Genomic DNA, 13,918 nt, shown 5'->3' on the forward strand with positions numbered 1-13,918 from the left:
CTAGCTTTGAGGCATTAATTAACAGTGAGTAAGTAAATAATTGGAGTATCAGGTTTCCTAGAGTATCTCACTGGATGGTAATCTTTGCTTACAAGACATTGTTCTAATTAATACATTTATTAATTAGGGAAATTTTAAACTTGATACTGTTAGTAGTCTTGAACCATGTAGCAGAGACAGATGTAATTTCTGAATCAAGTAGAATTTTTGATTAAACACATCTTCATCCATAGAGGAGCAGATGTGTATACATATATAATATATGTATATTCTAAATTTGAAAAATATAAAAGTTTCTAATTTAACTAAAAATCCTAAATTGCACGCTTGTGATCTTTGCCTTCATTTATTTTAAAAATGTACTCCCTGGTGGAAAATATCTAAAAAAACCCCTTCTGTATTCACTGTAGATTTAATCTGAGGAAATGCACTAAATCATAAAAAGAGCCCCTAAAAAAGGCCTTTTGCATTTCAATTGAAGACTTGCTGTTAGCTTCTAAGGCTTTGGATCAGGCACAAAATAGTTGCCGTCTTTTGTTTGAGGTTTGGGAGATTTCTTCACAATCCCTTCCCTTCTCTTCCCCTCAGCCCTCCTGAAGAATTCTACTCACTCTACAACATACTGATTAGGATAGATGTTATTATTGATATAAAACTTCTGTTTTTGTTGTTACTGCCTTTAATAGGAGACAATTTGTACATGGATTTTTAACATTGCTTATGGAAATATTTTGTTTGCAGTCCATAAGCCATAGGGAGAAGACTACTGAATCATGATGTGATAGTCCATAGGCTTTGTATAATATGCTTATCATTAATACTTCGCAGTTTTGTGGCTTGATTTTGGCTATGTGGGGGCAAATGGCTGGTGTTTTAGAGGAACCCATGAAAAATTTAATTCTCCTTTTTATCTAAATTCTGATTGTTACACTCTGATGATTTGATAGTTTAATAGTTGACTACCTGGACGTGGTTGACTGTCTCCATCTCACTCCTCTGCCCCTCTGTATAAGTATTACTTATTGGAAACATTGTCATCTCACTTCCTTTTGCTCCAGAAGGAATGGATTGCCTTATAGGTACACATATATATCCATTCTCCAACAATGTGTTTATGCTGAGAAAAGTAAAATAATTATATTCAGTTTATTTTCCTATATGTTATAGTTTTCCCTTCCTACTTCACTATGGAACAATAGATAGTCATTTGCATATCAGATTTTTCTCTCTGTAATAGTTGTATCTGTCAACACACTAATACTTACTGGAAATGTGATGCATTGATTCAATAGTACAATTTCTGGCATCACAGACCAAAATAATTGGCTTAATGCTGGGAATCAGTACTGCAGAGTTGAATTCTTTTTGTCCTGAGTATTTTGACTCTTTAAATGGAAGTTATACTGAATGTGAAGCCACTGTTTTCTGAGAATTTTCCATGTCAAACACCAAATGTTAATGTTAAACAGGAATGTCTGTGCTCTTCCTTAGATTACTGATGAAGTGAAGAATATTACATTCATTGATGAATATCACATTGAGGTGTAAATACTTTCTCTGTGTAACTGATTGTTCATTGTTTTCTTTTCCTGAAGGTTCCTCATCTTACAAATTTGATCACCTGAACCGCAAGCTGTTTAGCATGGCTTTTGTGTGTACTAGTCTGTATTTTAGAGCCTAAAGTTCATTCCTATGGTTACAACTGAAGTTTTACATTAGTTTAAAAGTGTCTTCTCCCACCTACTTTTCTACCCGATTGTCCATCTGTCTGCCAGCCCAGCCAGTATCAATCCATCCTCAGGCTTCCAGTAAGAAAGTACATATCCTGTATATTAGATTCTGCCTATCACACTCCCACCTGTGGACAGTCAGTCCTTCCCCCCACCACACTCTGACCCTTACTGTCTCTGGAACAATTGGTAGATCTCTTCTCCATTAGCCCCTCTGCATTCAAACTAGGCTGCCACACACATGCTACTGTAGTACCACTGTTTGAGAGCAAGGAGGTAAACTAGACGAAAGTTAGCATCATTTTCAATAGCAGAGTAGATATTGCAGTGATCTCATTTTAACTACAGCTTTGATTTTGTTCATTCTGGAAAGAATATTTTTTTTAAGTTCAGTGTTGAAATAAACTGCTGGTAACTTTGGCAGTTTTTCACAGAGGTATTGTTTATCTTTGATACGAAAGGCCTGTCTCCTTTCAAATTTTAAATTGCTAGTCCAAGAATCTTTCTACCACTCATTTGCATTCTAGTGAAGCTGTGTTTCTTAATTTTGTTGCCTAGCTGAACAGACTGTTCAAGTTTATTAAAGTATAGTCCTGTCCCTAGACCAGGCTCAAACTCAGAAGTGATGTGATGATGTATGGTGCTGCACATGCACATGGCTGTCATCTTCAGTCCCAAAAATACTTATATCACAGCACTCATGAAAGACAAGCAACTCAGAACTTCCATTCTTATTTTAAATGAGTATTTGAATGATGTATATAAATATCTTTCTGGATATGAGCTGTCATTGGAACAATGGAGGAATATATTACAAGTAGTCTTGTTTTCTATACTTTCCTTGAAAAAAGTACTGGACAAAAAGTGTGGCATGGCAAGATTCGCAAGGTATAGTGGTTGGTTTGGCAGCTTTAGGGATTTTTTAAATTCAGGAAGGCCAAGTTACTGACGTTCACCATCTCCTTCTCCAAAATATTGTTCTGCCTAGGAGGCAGAATCTCAATGCATGGGTGAGATTATGTTATAAGAATGTGACGTTTAGGTACTTGGAGTACCTTTGGGGCCAGAGTAAGCTGGACAGGAAGGATGACCTGCAGCGTAATCAAGATTTCAACTGAAAATTTCAAAGGACATAAAGGAATACTTTAAAGCATGGGGAAGGTGATAGGCGTGGAGAAACATCATATTCACAATGACATGATGTACAGGGAGCATATGGCTACTTTACAGTATATCTCTTAAAGGCCAAGGATGGAACAGCTTGATCCAATAAATAGTGAAGGTAAATCAAACTGCCTACAGTGCCAGTTGATTGACACCTCCAATACTAAGCTATAGGGAAAAGGTGTATATTGTGAATGCTTCCATACTTACTAATCCTTGTACTGAAAAAAATAGTGGAGGGAAACTAGAATACTTGACATATAACATCATCATAGATAAAATAGATATTCTCCTTCCACTAGCTCTTCAAGATAACTAATGAAATTTACCATCTTTACAGGGATAATGAGGTATGATGTACATGCATGAAACTGGTGCTGTTCTGTGAAGCACTGTATTTTAAGTCTTAACAGCTCAGTTGTATTACTGGAGAAGCAAAGCACTAAGAAGCATTTTGAATGGAATTTGCAACTGGCACAAAAGTTTGGTACTTGCAGTATCCTACGGCCTCTAGTCAGAATGATGATGGTAAACAAAAAATGTTGAAAGAGATTAGAGAAGCTACAAATTTAGGACAGATAATAGTACAAGTTTTCAAGTACTGTTAATTCATATGGGTACTTAAGATAGAGTCTTTGAATTGCATCCCTTATGTATCCTCCGGGGAAGAAATCAGTTTGTAAAGTTGATCCACATGAAGGCACAGGGAGAAGGATATGTACAACCAAATGAAAGCAAAATGTTTTCTCGCAGAGAGTGATTGGGCACTGAAACAGGCTCCCCAGGGAAGTGGTCACAGCACCAAGCCTGACAGAGTTCAAGAAGTGCTTGGATGATACTCTCAGGCACATGGTGTGACTTTTGGGGATGTGCTGTGCAGGGCATCTGTGCAGCTTGCCCTCGATGATCTTTATAGGTCCCTTTCAACTCAGCATATTCTTTGATTCTGTGATTTGTCTGTAAATCCTGTAAATATTGGTACTCACGGAACAATTTTGACAAAGGTTCATGAAGCTGCTTTAAGAGCATTAACCTCCAGCAGGGCTTTTTTATGTGTGTTCATGTGAGAAACAAAGATCAGTGTACCCTTGAGGGAAGAATGGCCATAATTTATTCTCTCTTGGTCTTGTTTTGAGAAGCACCATACAGTTGGCACTCTATGATAATGTGCATGAATGCACTTCCATCTTGAAATTAAATGCAAGAAGAGAGAATGTAAGGCAGAATTTACATGACTTGAAACATTACTTTGGTTGCTTAGAGAACTTAAACATTAGGATGTCTTTAATGTTATATAAACAATTGTAATTACTTATGTTAAAGACTGACACTCATGCATTACTAACTGGAAAGGCTCTTTCTGTATACTTGCTTTGTGGTGTGGCTCAGAACTGCATTGCAAAATCAGAAAAAAAGTAAATCTGGCATTCCTGATATTTCAAAAAATGAAAAACAGCTTTGCTCCTTTTATTTTTATAAATGAAACTCTATCAGTTTTTCATTATGTATCATATAGAAATAAAGTGCAATATCATTCTGATTTCTTCCCCTCTTTTCTATGCAGATCAGTTTTTAAAGTGCTGCACCTTGGAATTAAGGAATTGATAGTTATAAAAATTATTTAAAAAAAAAAAAAGTAAGTTAGGGAATAAGGAAGGCTCTTTCAACTCGATATGAAGCCCATCAGTTTGTTAACACTGGAAAACTAAATGAAAAGTTACTGCTTGAATGTTTAAAAACTTAACTGTAAAAAGAGAAAAATTTGATATTCTTGAATTATTGGAATTCCGTTCTTAAAAAATCTCATCTATTGGGATGTCAATCAGTGTAGCTGCTAAGACCATCAACATTAAAAAGCTAGAGCTTGTTAAAATGAGAGCATAAAGTTTACAGCACTTTGCCCCTCTCTATTGGTAGACAACAGAAAGTAGGAGGTAACCAGTCACTTAGTGGAAATATAATGGCATTAAATTTAAAGGGTAATTGTCTAGTTTATTTTTGGGTTTGGAATATGAGTAATTGCCAAATGATTGGAATGGTTGTGTGGTCATTTCCCATTAGGAAAATTCTGCATGCCAGAGTTAAGTAATAATTATGTAATGGCCTAGAAAATGCCCAAGAGCGTCTAAGCGTAAAAATTCAATGTGCTATATAGTGAAATACCTGCTGTAAAATCTGAACATCCAGGATTGCCATTTAATTTACATCCATCATCTGCTGATATGCTCAAGTAATATCAGGGTTTACATATATATCTGGCATGTGTTTATCATTAGGTTTCGAATGCATTGTCAGTAGACTTAATGATGGAAAATCTACATTTTGGTGCCAAAGAACTGGTGTGTCTATATCAGATGTTTTAATAGTTTTTCAGTGAAATGAATTTGTATTTCCATTGTCTTTTTCAGAAAAAAATCTGAAAAACATATATATTAAAAAAAAACAAAAACAAAACAAAACCTGTTTTCAATTGTGCACGTAAATTTCAGTGTGGTATGCCAAGAAATGCTGTCTTGTTTTGAGTAGCATATGATAACATGGCCTACCCCTGGTTAGTGAGTGCAGTGTTTGTGAAGTCTTTGTTTGTGCCTCCAAATCCCTAGCTCTCATATTTAGTTCCATCAACAGTGCTCTGAGCAGAAATATGTCTCTCTCAAGAGTCTTATCTGAAGACACTGACCTGACAATACTTAAGTATATTTATAGGTGTGTTCCCTGGTGGTAATGTCTGTAAATGTGGAGGTCTGAGCAAGATGGCGTTTGTTGGCAAGGGTAACCTGTTTTTCTTTGCATTGTAAAATATCTGAAGTATACGTGATTAAATTTGAGGTTGTTTAAATCTGAAGATCTCAACTATGTTGAATGTCTTTGCTGTAAACTTACTTTCATATGTGCTTATACATATGGTGCTGTATCAGATTTCATCTGTCAAGTGAAAACTTGAGGTTTGAGCATTTCAAAATATTGTAGAGCTGTATCAAGATTACATCCCTGATAGTTCAGTACAGAGTTTTATGAGCAGATTTATGTCATAGGGAGAGTGATATCTCAATTCTAAAACTTCTTTGGTTCATCCAAAACAAAATATTGTGAACTTCTGGTCCATAAATAGTTTTAATAATACCAAGCTCATCCCTGTGTCACACCAATTCAGTGCTACCATGTGCTTCCACACAGTCTTTGGACATGCCCATGGTGCACAGCTGAACCTTGGGAGCTCCAGTGCATTCAGGTTGCAGTGAAGTCAGAGAATTCTGTTTACTACTCCATTTACAGCACTGCCTGGATGTTGTTGATCTCCTTTGTGTTTCCGCTCTCTTTTCTATAACAAATAAGTATAAATAATCAGGTTTCATTTTTTATTTTTTTTTTCAAAAAGTTGTTCTTTCAAATGTCATTCTAATATTAACCAGCTTAACTCCCTATTTGGCATTAATACACAATTGCCTATTTTTAGTTTTCAGACCCTCATTCTCTGGCCAGTTACAGACTAATGATCTGTCGATTTCACTTTTCTGTAGAAGTCAGTTCTGGTTTCAGATCTGGTGTCTAATGGGTGTCAAACTAATTTATGTATGACATTTTCTGCAAATTTCATCACTTTTAAGACTATGTGAATTTTGTGGGAAAGAACTTTCTCTCTGTATTGTTCACCACTACTGTCTGTTACCTGACGTGTTTTGATTCTGTTCCCCCTGAAGTACGTATTTTGTTTCAGGATTTCTATTTCATTGTATTTTGCTTTGCAGTTTAGTTTCTCAATGTGTTTCTTGCCTTATTTGGGTTGGGATATTTACATGATTTTCTTTTGTGGAGTTTGGGTGTTTTTCTAGTGGCATGTCTTTTGCTGTGTTGTGTCCCACAATTTTTTATTCAGTTTGGCAAGATGCATATATTTTGTAGTGATACAGTTGCAATGAATTAGACCACCGTAACTGCGGGAGGAGTTATCACAGTGCTCACTTTATGTCTTCTTTCATAACCTTAAGAAGTTTTTTTTTTTACTTGTTGGATGGCAAACTGAGAGTATTATAGACACATATTCTTACTAGTCTTGGAAAAACTGAAGAAGCAGCACTTGAGTTTTCCCACAGTCATGCTGTTTCTGCTTACGCCTAGAGTTCACCCTGTTCTCCGTGAGGAAATAACTAAGAATCCATGCCTACTTCATTCTGGAATTTTTTGCTCTGACTTTTCATTATTGAAACAATCATGGGAATTATTCTTTGCAAAAAGAGAAGAAAGAAAGAATTGTGGAAGATTAAGTACATAATTTGTACTCAGACAGGTCTGGGGTTTATGCCATTCTCTGCCGTAGATCACTGGAAGTTTGAGATGAAACACTCCATTTTTTATTTTACCATTTCCTAATGTGAAAAATAAGCATTTACCTCACACTTGTATGATTGGCTTGATTAGTTGTGACAGGTTAATCCAAAGAAACTATTTTAGACTCTTTTATACTCCAGTTAAATATGGTCATCTAATGCTTGCAAAATTCTAGGCTTTTTAAAGAGCCTTTAAACTTTTTCAGATGCTTGGATAGTTGGTATTTTTATCATGTATGGAGCAAAGAACAGCAAGAAATCTATTTTTGTTTGAATTTATAACCTATTTTAAAAGAAGAGGAGCAATGATAGGAACGTGTTTATACATCATACTTCTTTTCAATAAAGGACAAACCACACTTAATGTGGAAGTGAATGTTAGTGTTAAGTGAATAAATTGAAAAAAATAGCTTTGGTCCAGACATACAGATGAAATTAGGGCAGTGTAAGTACCCTGATACTATTTAGAAGAATCTCATACTCCTTCCTGATGCTTGATCCAAGAGTCTGTGGAAGGCAGTGATGAGTTGAGTTGAAATTACTGCCAATAGAGAGCAAAATCAGCTAGATTTTCCAGACATCTGCCTTCTGTTGTGTGTAGCTCTACATATGAGCAACAAGATTGCCCAGGATACCCCATGTTGCCTTGAGTCTTCAGCTTCATAATGTTCTTCATAACGTTTGCGTGTTGGGTTTGCATGACAAGGGTTTGGTAGTGGGGTTGGCTACAGGTGACTTCTGTGAGAAGCTGCTAGAAGCTTCCCCTGTCTAATAGAGCCAGCAGCTGCAGGACAGACTTGCCACTGGCCAAGGCTGAGCCCACCAGCAATGGTGGCAGGATCTATGGGATAACATTGTTAAGAAGGAATGGGGGGGAGTGAACAGGAACAGTTGCAACCAGAGAAGAGAGAGAATATGTGAGAGAAACAGCCCTGCAGGCACCAAAATCAGTGAAGAAGTGGAAGGGAAAATGCTCCAGGCACTGCAGCAGAGATTCCCCTGCAGCCTGTGGTGCAGACCGTGGTGAGGCAGCTGTACCCCTGCAGAGATCCACCTGCAGCCCATGGAGGACCCATGCCAGAACAGGTGGATGTGCCCAAAAGAGGCTGTGATCCATGAGAAGCCTGTGCTGGAGCTGGCTTCTGGCAGGACCTGTGACCCCATGGAAAGAGGAGCCCATGTGGGAGAAGGTTTGTTGACAGAACTTTTGACCCCACAAGGGACTCACATGGGAAATTGAAACCTGAGAAGAAGGGAGGGGTGGAGGGAAGGTGTTTTAAGATTTTGTTTTTAGTTCTCATTGCCCTGATCTAATTTGATTGGCAAAAAATTATATTAATATTTGCCGAAGTCAAGTCTGGTTTGCCTGTCACATTAATTGCTGAATGGTCTCTCCCTGTTCCTTATCTCAACCCATGAATCTTTAGTTGTATTTTCTCTCCCTTTGTTCTGCTGGGAAGGGGAGTGATAAAGCAGCTTCATTGGGCACCTGGCATCCAGCCAAGGTCAACCCACCACAGCTTGCAAGATAAATAAAGTAAATATCTAGATATTTTCATGGTTGAGTTACGACAGTAACAGAAAAAAATGTAAATTAATATGAACTGTGACAAGCATTGAAAACAATAATAAACAAGTTTACTTGTGTATCTTGATGTTTTGTAAGAAATTGTTCAGTTTTTCTTCTGTTGTTCTACCACAAGACATTTTTGTGATGATTTTTTGCAGTTTTAGATCTATTAAGATATGTATTTTAGCTTCAATTGGAAATTTTTCATCAGCCTATTTTAAAAATCATATATCATCCAATTAAAAATCTGCTGAAACTTGGATGATTTCCTGAGATCCATACAGAATTGATTTCTTGAAGAACTTCTCACCTGTCTTATTATTAAGCTGGTGTAACTGCTACTTTATAACACCTGTACCGTCATTTTGGTGTTACATGGAACATTGGTAAAGCTTGAGTGAAAATGAACTAATAAATTATTATAGATCCAACATGCTTTGGCTATCCATTTCCAGTGCAGAGTCTAAAGTATTTAATGCTGGCATTTCTCTTCTTTGAATATAATGGGATTGCTTCCTGTTACTTCTTATTTGGGAGAACCACTCATATAAAGTCTTGCCGCATATAACCTGTTTTCTACATCCCTTAATTGACTCATCATCCCATTATTAAGCGGAGACAGAGTCAATAAACAACCTCTTGTTGTCAGGAGCTGAGAGACAGCAGTGCTGCCATGAATGATACCATTGACCAGTCGCCTCTCATGCCAAAATCTTCACCATGTTTGATGCCACACATCACATACTGTATTTCTTACAGACATAAAGGAAGAGGGAGAACTAGCTGCATTTCACAGTCAGAAAGTAACTTCTCTCAAGCATCTTACTCCAAAGTAGCATGAGGACATGGTATGGATTTGGGTGGCAGCCATGATTTGGCATCTTCAACCACTCTGTGACTTCATGTTAATCACATCTGCTGTTATGAAGGACAGCTGTAACTAGTTAGAGCTCTACAAAGAACATGTGGGTTAACAGATTTTCTAGTTGTTTGGGGTTTTGGTTGGTTTTGGTTTTTTGTTAGTTTTTTTTTTTTCAGCAAAGAGCTGCTACAAAGGCTAGTGCAATGATATCTTGGTTTAGGTCCTACTTTTTTTATGCTTACTCTGGTTAGCCTTGTCTCTGCCATTTTTTGCTTAAAATCACGTTGTTAACATTTGACATTAAACTGCACTTCTAGATAGCTTAGAAACTAATATGACATGCTTCAAGATTGATTTTTGTGTCATGGTTTTTGCCATGTACTGCATACTTGTTAGTGGGGTTTCTGACTGTCTCCATTTGAGTGTCATTATTTTAAATAGATGATCTGAAATAAGAGATGCAGCACCACTAAACATTATCAGTTCGGCAGCACTGTCACACAGTCTTTCTAGTAGTATACTCTTCTAGTATCAGTCTTGTTTCTAATGAGACCTATCACAAGGCAGTTCCCTTTTGCACAAAATGCAGATGAAGAATTAGGAGAATGAGCTCTTTCTTTCCCATTATTCCCATAGCAGAGGGGGTACAAACAAAATTAGTTTTGAAACAGGAAGATTAATCAGAATGAAGTGATAGTCAGAAGTCTCCATTTCATGTTCCTGAGTTAATCACAGGTTTCTGCCCTTCAATTCATCCTGAAGCTCTACTGTTTCAGGTGTATTACCAAGGCATGGCTTTCATCTCCTGCAATCCCATCTGCCCCGAGACCATGAGACACTCAGTTTCTCATTCTCACTTTATTACCTGTGTTGTATGAAGCGGATTCTATCCACACAACTTCTGCCTAATGTTTACATTATACTGTTGGTTTTGGTTATTTTTATTCTATGGTGCCAGCTTTTGGAGCCATTCCATAGTTCTGACCCCTGTTCCAGAACGTCTCAGAACTTGCTGTTTGTTGTGAATCTGCTTTTATCTTAGCAAGCTTGTAATGTCCATTCTATTCCCAGTCATTGCCACTTGGTGCAAAGTTTGTCTCTCTTACATGGGGCATGCATGACGTCAGTGATGATAGACATTTTCAGTATTATATATGGAAATACATGCCAAGATAAAAAGATTGAGAAGACTGACTTTTACATGGTTCTGTATTTAACTGTCATGGTTTCACTCCTGCCAGAGCCAAGCCCCAGGCAGCCACTTGTTCACTCCCCCACCAGCAGGATACCTGGGGAGAGAACTGGAAGGGTAAAAGCCATAAAACTGATGGGTTGAGACAAAGACCATTTAATAAGGAAAGCAAAACCCATGCATGGAAGGAAAGCAATACAAGGAATTAATTCACTGCTTCCCTTAGGCAGGCAGGTCTTCTGCCTCTCCAGGAGAGCAGGACCCCATCACATGTAACAGTTACTTGGGAAGACAAACACCATCACTCCAAACATCTGCCCTTCTTCCCCACAGATTTATACACTGAGCATGATGTCATAGGGCCTGGAATATTCCTTTGGTCAGTTTGGGTCACCTATTCCAGCTGTCTCTCCTCTCAAATTCCCATGCACCCCCAACTTCCTCACCAGCGTGGCAATAGGAAAAGCAGAAAAGGCCTTGGCACTTTGTAAGCACTGCTCAGCAATAACAAAAACATCTCCATACTATCAACCTCATGTTCAGCATAAATCCAAAACACAGCCCCATATGACCCACTGTGAAGAGAATTAACTCTACCATAGCCAAAACTAGCACAGTAACGCACAGCTTCTCACTGATAAGTGACTGTGTTCTGCACCACTTCTTTGTTCACTTTGCAACACCTCAGTTGCACACTGAAGGAGGGAGAGCATTCTTACAGAAAGTACTAGTACATTCTTGCATAATAAATAGTGCAAATTGTACAAGAAGTAGCAGGAATATGTCAGAATAAAAGTGCCCAATTCTATTATCTAATTAAACATAAAGGGGGCAAAAGAAGTGGGGAGAGGGTATTCTTGCTTGTAAAGACAGTTGACATTTTTCTTTTGAGTTTTATTTTCTCTATTCTCTGTGTTTCTGTAGGGATTTATATACTGGAAAATACTTGAGGAAAAATAAATTGAGCATTGACTGTGCCAAAAAAAACCCAAAACGAACTGCACGGAAAAATAGGAAATCTTGAAGAATGTGAATGCCATATTGTTTGTTAGCTACTGTCTATCAGTGTGAAGTATTTTGCTATAAGGAGAAAATGTGGTTATTCCATATGGATTGGCCTGTACATGCTTAAACCCTTTCTATAAATATTTGAATTAAAGGACACCAGATGTTGCACAGAAGCTGCTGCTGCTTTCTGAACTTCATGGTATATTCTTTCAAAACCCACAGGAAGTAGCTGAGGGAAAAAGTGTATTAATTAAGTTCTGAAATAGATTTTCCAGCTATAGAAAAATCTCCAAAGAAAATAGCATATGATCTTCAGAAATGTGAGCTCTCTGTCCCAAGAATCTGGTGGCAGTGTGCAGCACTGTCACATGGGGATTAGAATTCAGATTTCAAGTTCTCAGACCTAGGCTAGCTTGAAAGTAAGCCAGTCTGTGGCCCTTGGAAATGGACCCGTCCTTTGACCTGTCTCCTCTCACCTGTGTTCATAGTTATATAGAGAGTGTTCAGAGAAAAGATTTGTCCAGTTTTTTCTTGGCCTAGAAAAATAATGTTGTAGTAACAGAGACTTGAGGGAAAAGGAAATTACTAAAATTCCCAGATGCTCTGCACTTCAAACATGAAATATGCTCAGACATACCCAAAGTAGAGTTTGTATAAAACTATGACAAAAGAAATACATAATGGGGCTTGCCTTGCATTAGTTGAGGAATAAGATTTACATTTTGCAAACCAATTAAATATTTCTGCATTTAAAAGTACTGATTCTGCTACAGTTGTAGTGCCTTCTTTAGCTCTGTATCCTTCATACCAAAACACTGAAACTGACTCTGCTGCATTAGTAGTTGGTGGCAAGTGTCCATCTATCTTTATGCAATGAATTGTTTATACTCTTGAGTTGCATGATTCCGTTGGAAAAAATGTACATGCAAACAATGAGCATTTGCCACTGAGCACTCTTTTGTGAATCCAGTCAGCTATGTTAAATGTGCGCTGCTGATGCATTAGCTAGGGTTTGTGTTGTGGTGGTTTGACCCCAGCCAGCAGCTAAGCACCCAGCAACTGCTCATTCACCTCCCCTGCAAGATGGGGATGGCATCCAGTCAGAAAAAGTGAGAAAAACTCTATCTTGAGATAAAGACAGTTCAATAAGTGATTCAAAGCTCTATGTGCAAGCAAAAGAGAATAAGAATTTTATTTGGTATTTCCCTTCAGCAGGCAAATGTTTAGCCGCAACCCAGACAGCAGGGCTTCATTCCATTAAAAGGTTACTTGGGAAGGCAAATGCCATAACCACGAACATCCCCCCATTCCTTTTACCTTACCTCAAGCTTTTATTGCTAAGCACAATTTGATATGGAGTAGAATGTCCTTTTGGTCCATGTGGATCATCTGTACCAGGTGTGTTTCTTTTCCAACCTCTTGTCCACTCCATACCTGCCTATTGGGAGGGCAGAGCAAGAAACAGAGAAGGCCTTGATGCAGTGCAAGCATTACCCATCAATAACTAAAATATTGGTGTTTTACCAACTCTATGAATGTTTTTGTCACAGATCCAAAGCACAGCACCATCTCGCCTGCTATAGAGAATGTTTACTCCATCCTAGGGCAGAGCCAGTGCCTCCATCCCTTATTCTCTACCAGTGGCTTGGGCTCCATGTGTTGCGGTGGTTGTTTAGGGCAGGGGAGGCCACAGATTTTGTTGAGTTGATGGGCACCGAAATCAATACAGATTGCATCAACAGGGCACTTGCCTGGTTCTTTACAGGTATCATCATCTCTTGGTTCGTGTGGCTTCTGCTGTGATACTTCCTGTAGCATATAGCTCAAACCACAAATAGCAACAAATTAAACATGTATCCAGAGCCACTAGGAGGAAGGGAGAAACGCATGTCTCATCTACTCTTTCCCAGGCTTTACGAAATCTTCCTGCTAAATCTGTGGTTTACAAATGTATTACACCTCATTTTGCTCCCTTAAAAACAAGCAAACAAACAAACAAAAACCCAGAAGACAAAGCTGTCTTTGGAAAAGTCTTAGGTATCTCTCATTTTGTTCTTCAAGCAG

General features: G+C 38.0%; 1 protein-coding gene across 1 annotated transcript in view; it reads left to right on the forward strand.

The window, feature by feature from the left end:
- SRFBP1 (serum response factor binding protein 1) overlaps positions 1–13,918 on the forward strand; it is a 67,032-nt gene that overhangs the window by 48,705 nt on the left and 4,409 nt on the right. The gene's annotated exons all lie outside the window — the stretch shown is intronic.

Source organism: Empidonax traillii, unplaced genomic scaffold, assembly GCF_003031625.1.
Source record: "Empidonax traillii isolate 1590-97213 ecotype Southwest subspecies unplaced genomic scaffold, ASM303162v1 scaffold54:size2178333, whole genome shotgun sequence".
NCBI classification, from domain to species: domain Eukaryota; kingdom Metazoa; phylum Chordata; class Aves; order Passeriformes; family Tyrannidae; genus Empidonax; species Empidonax traillii.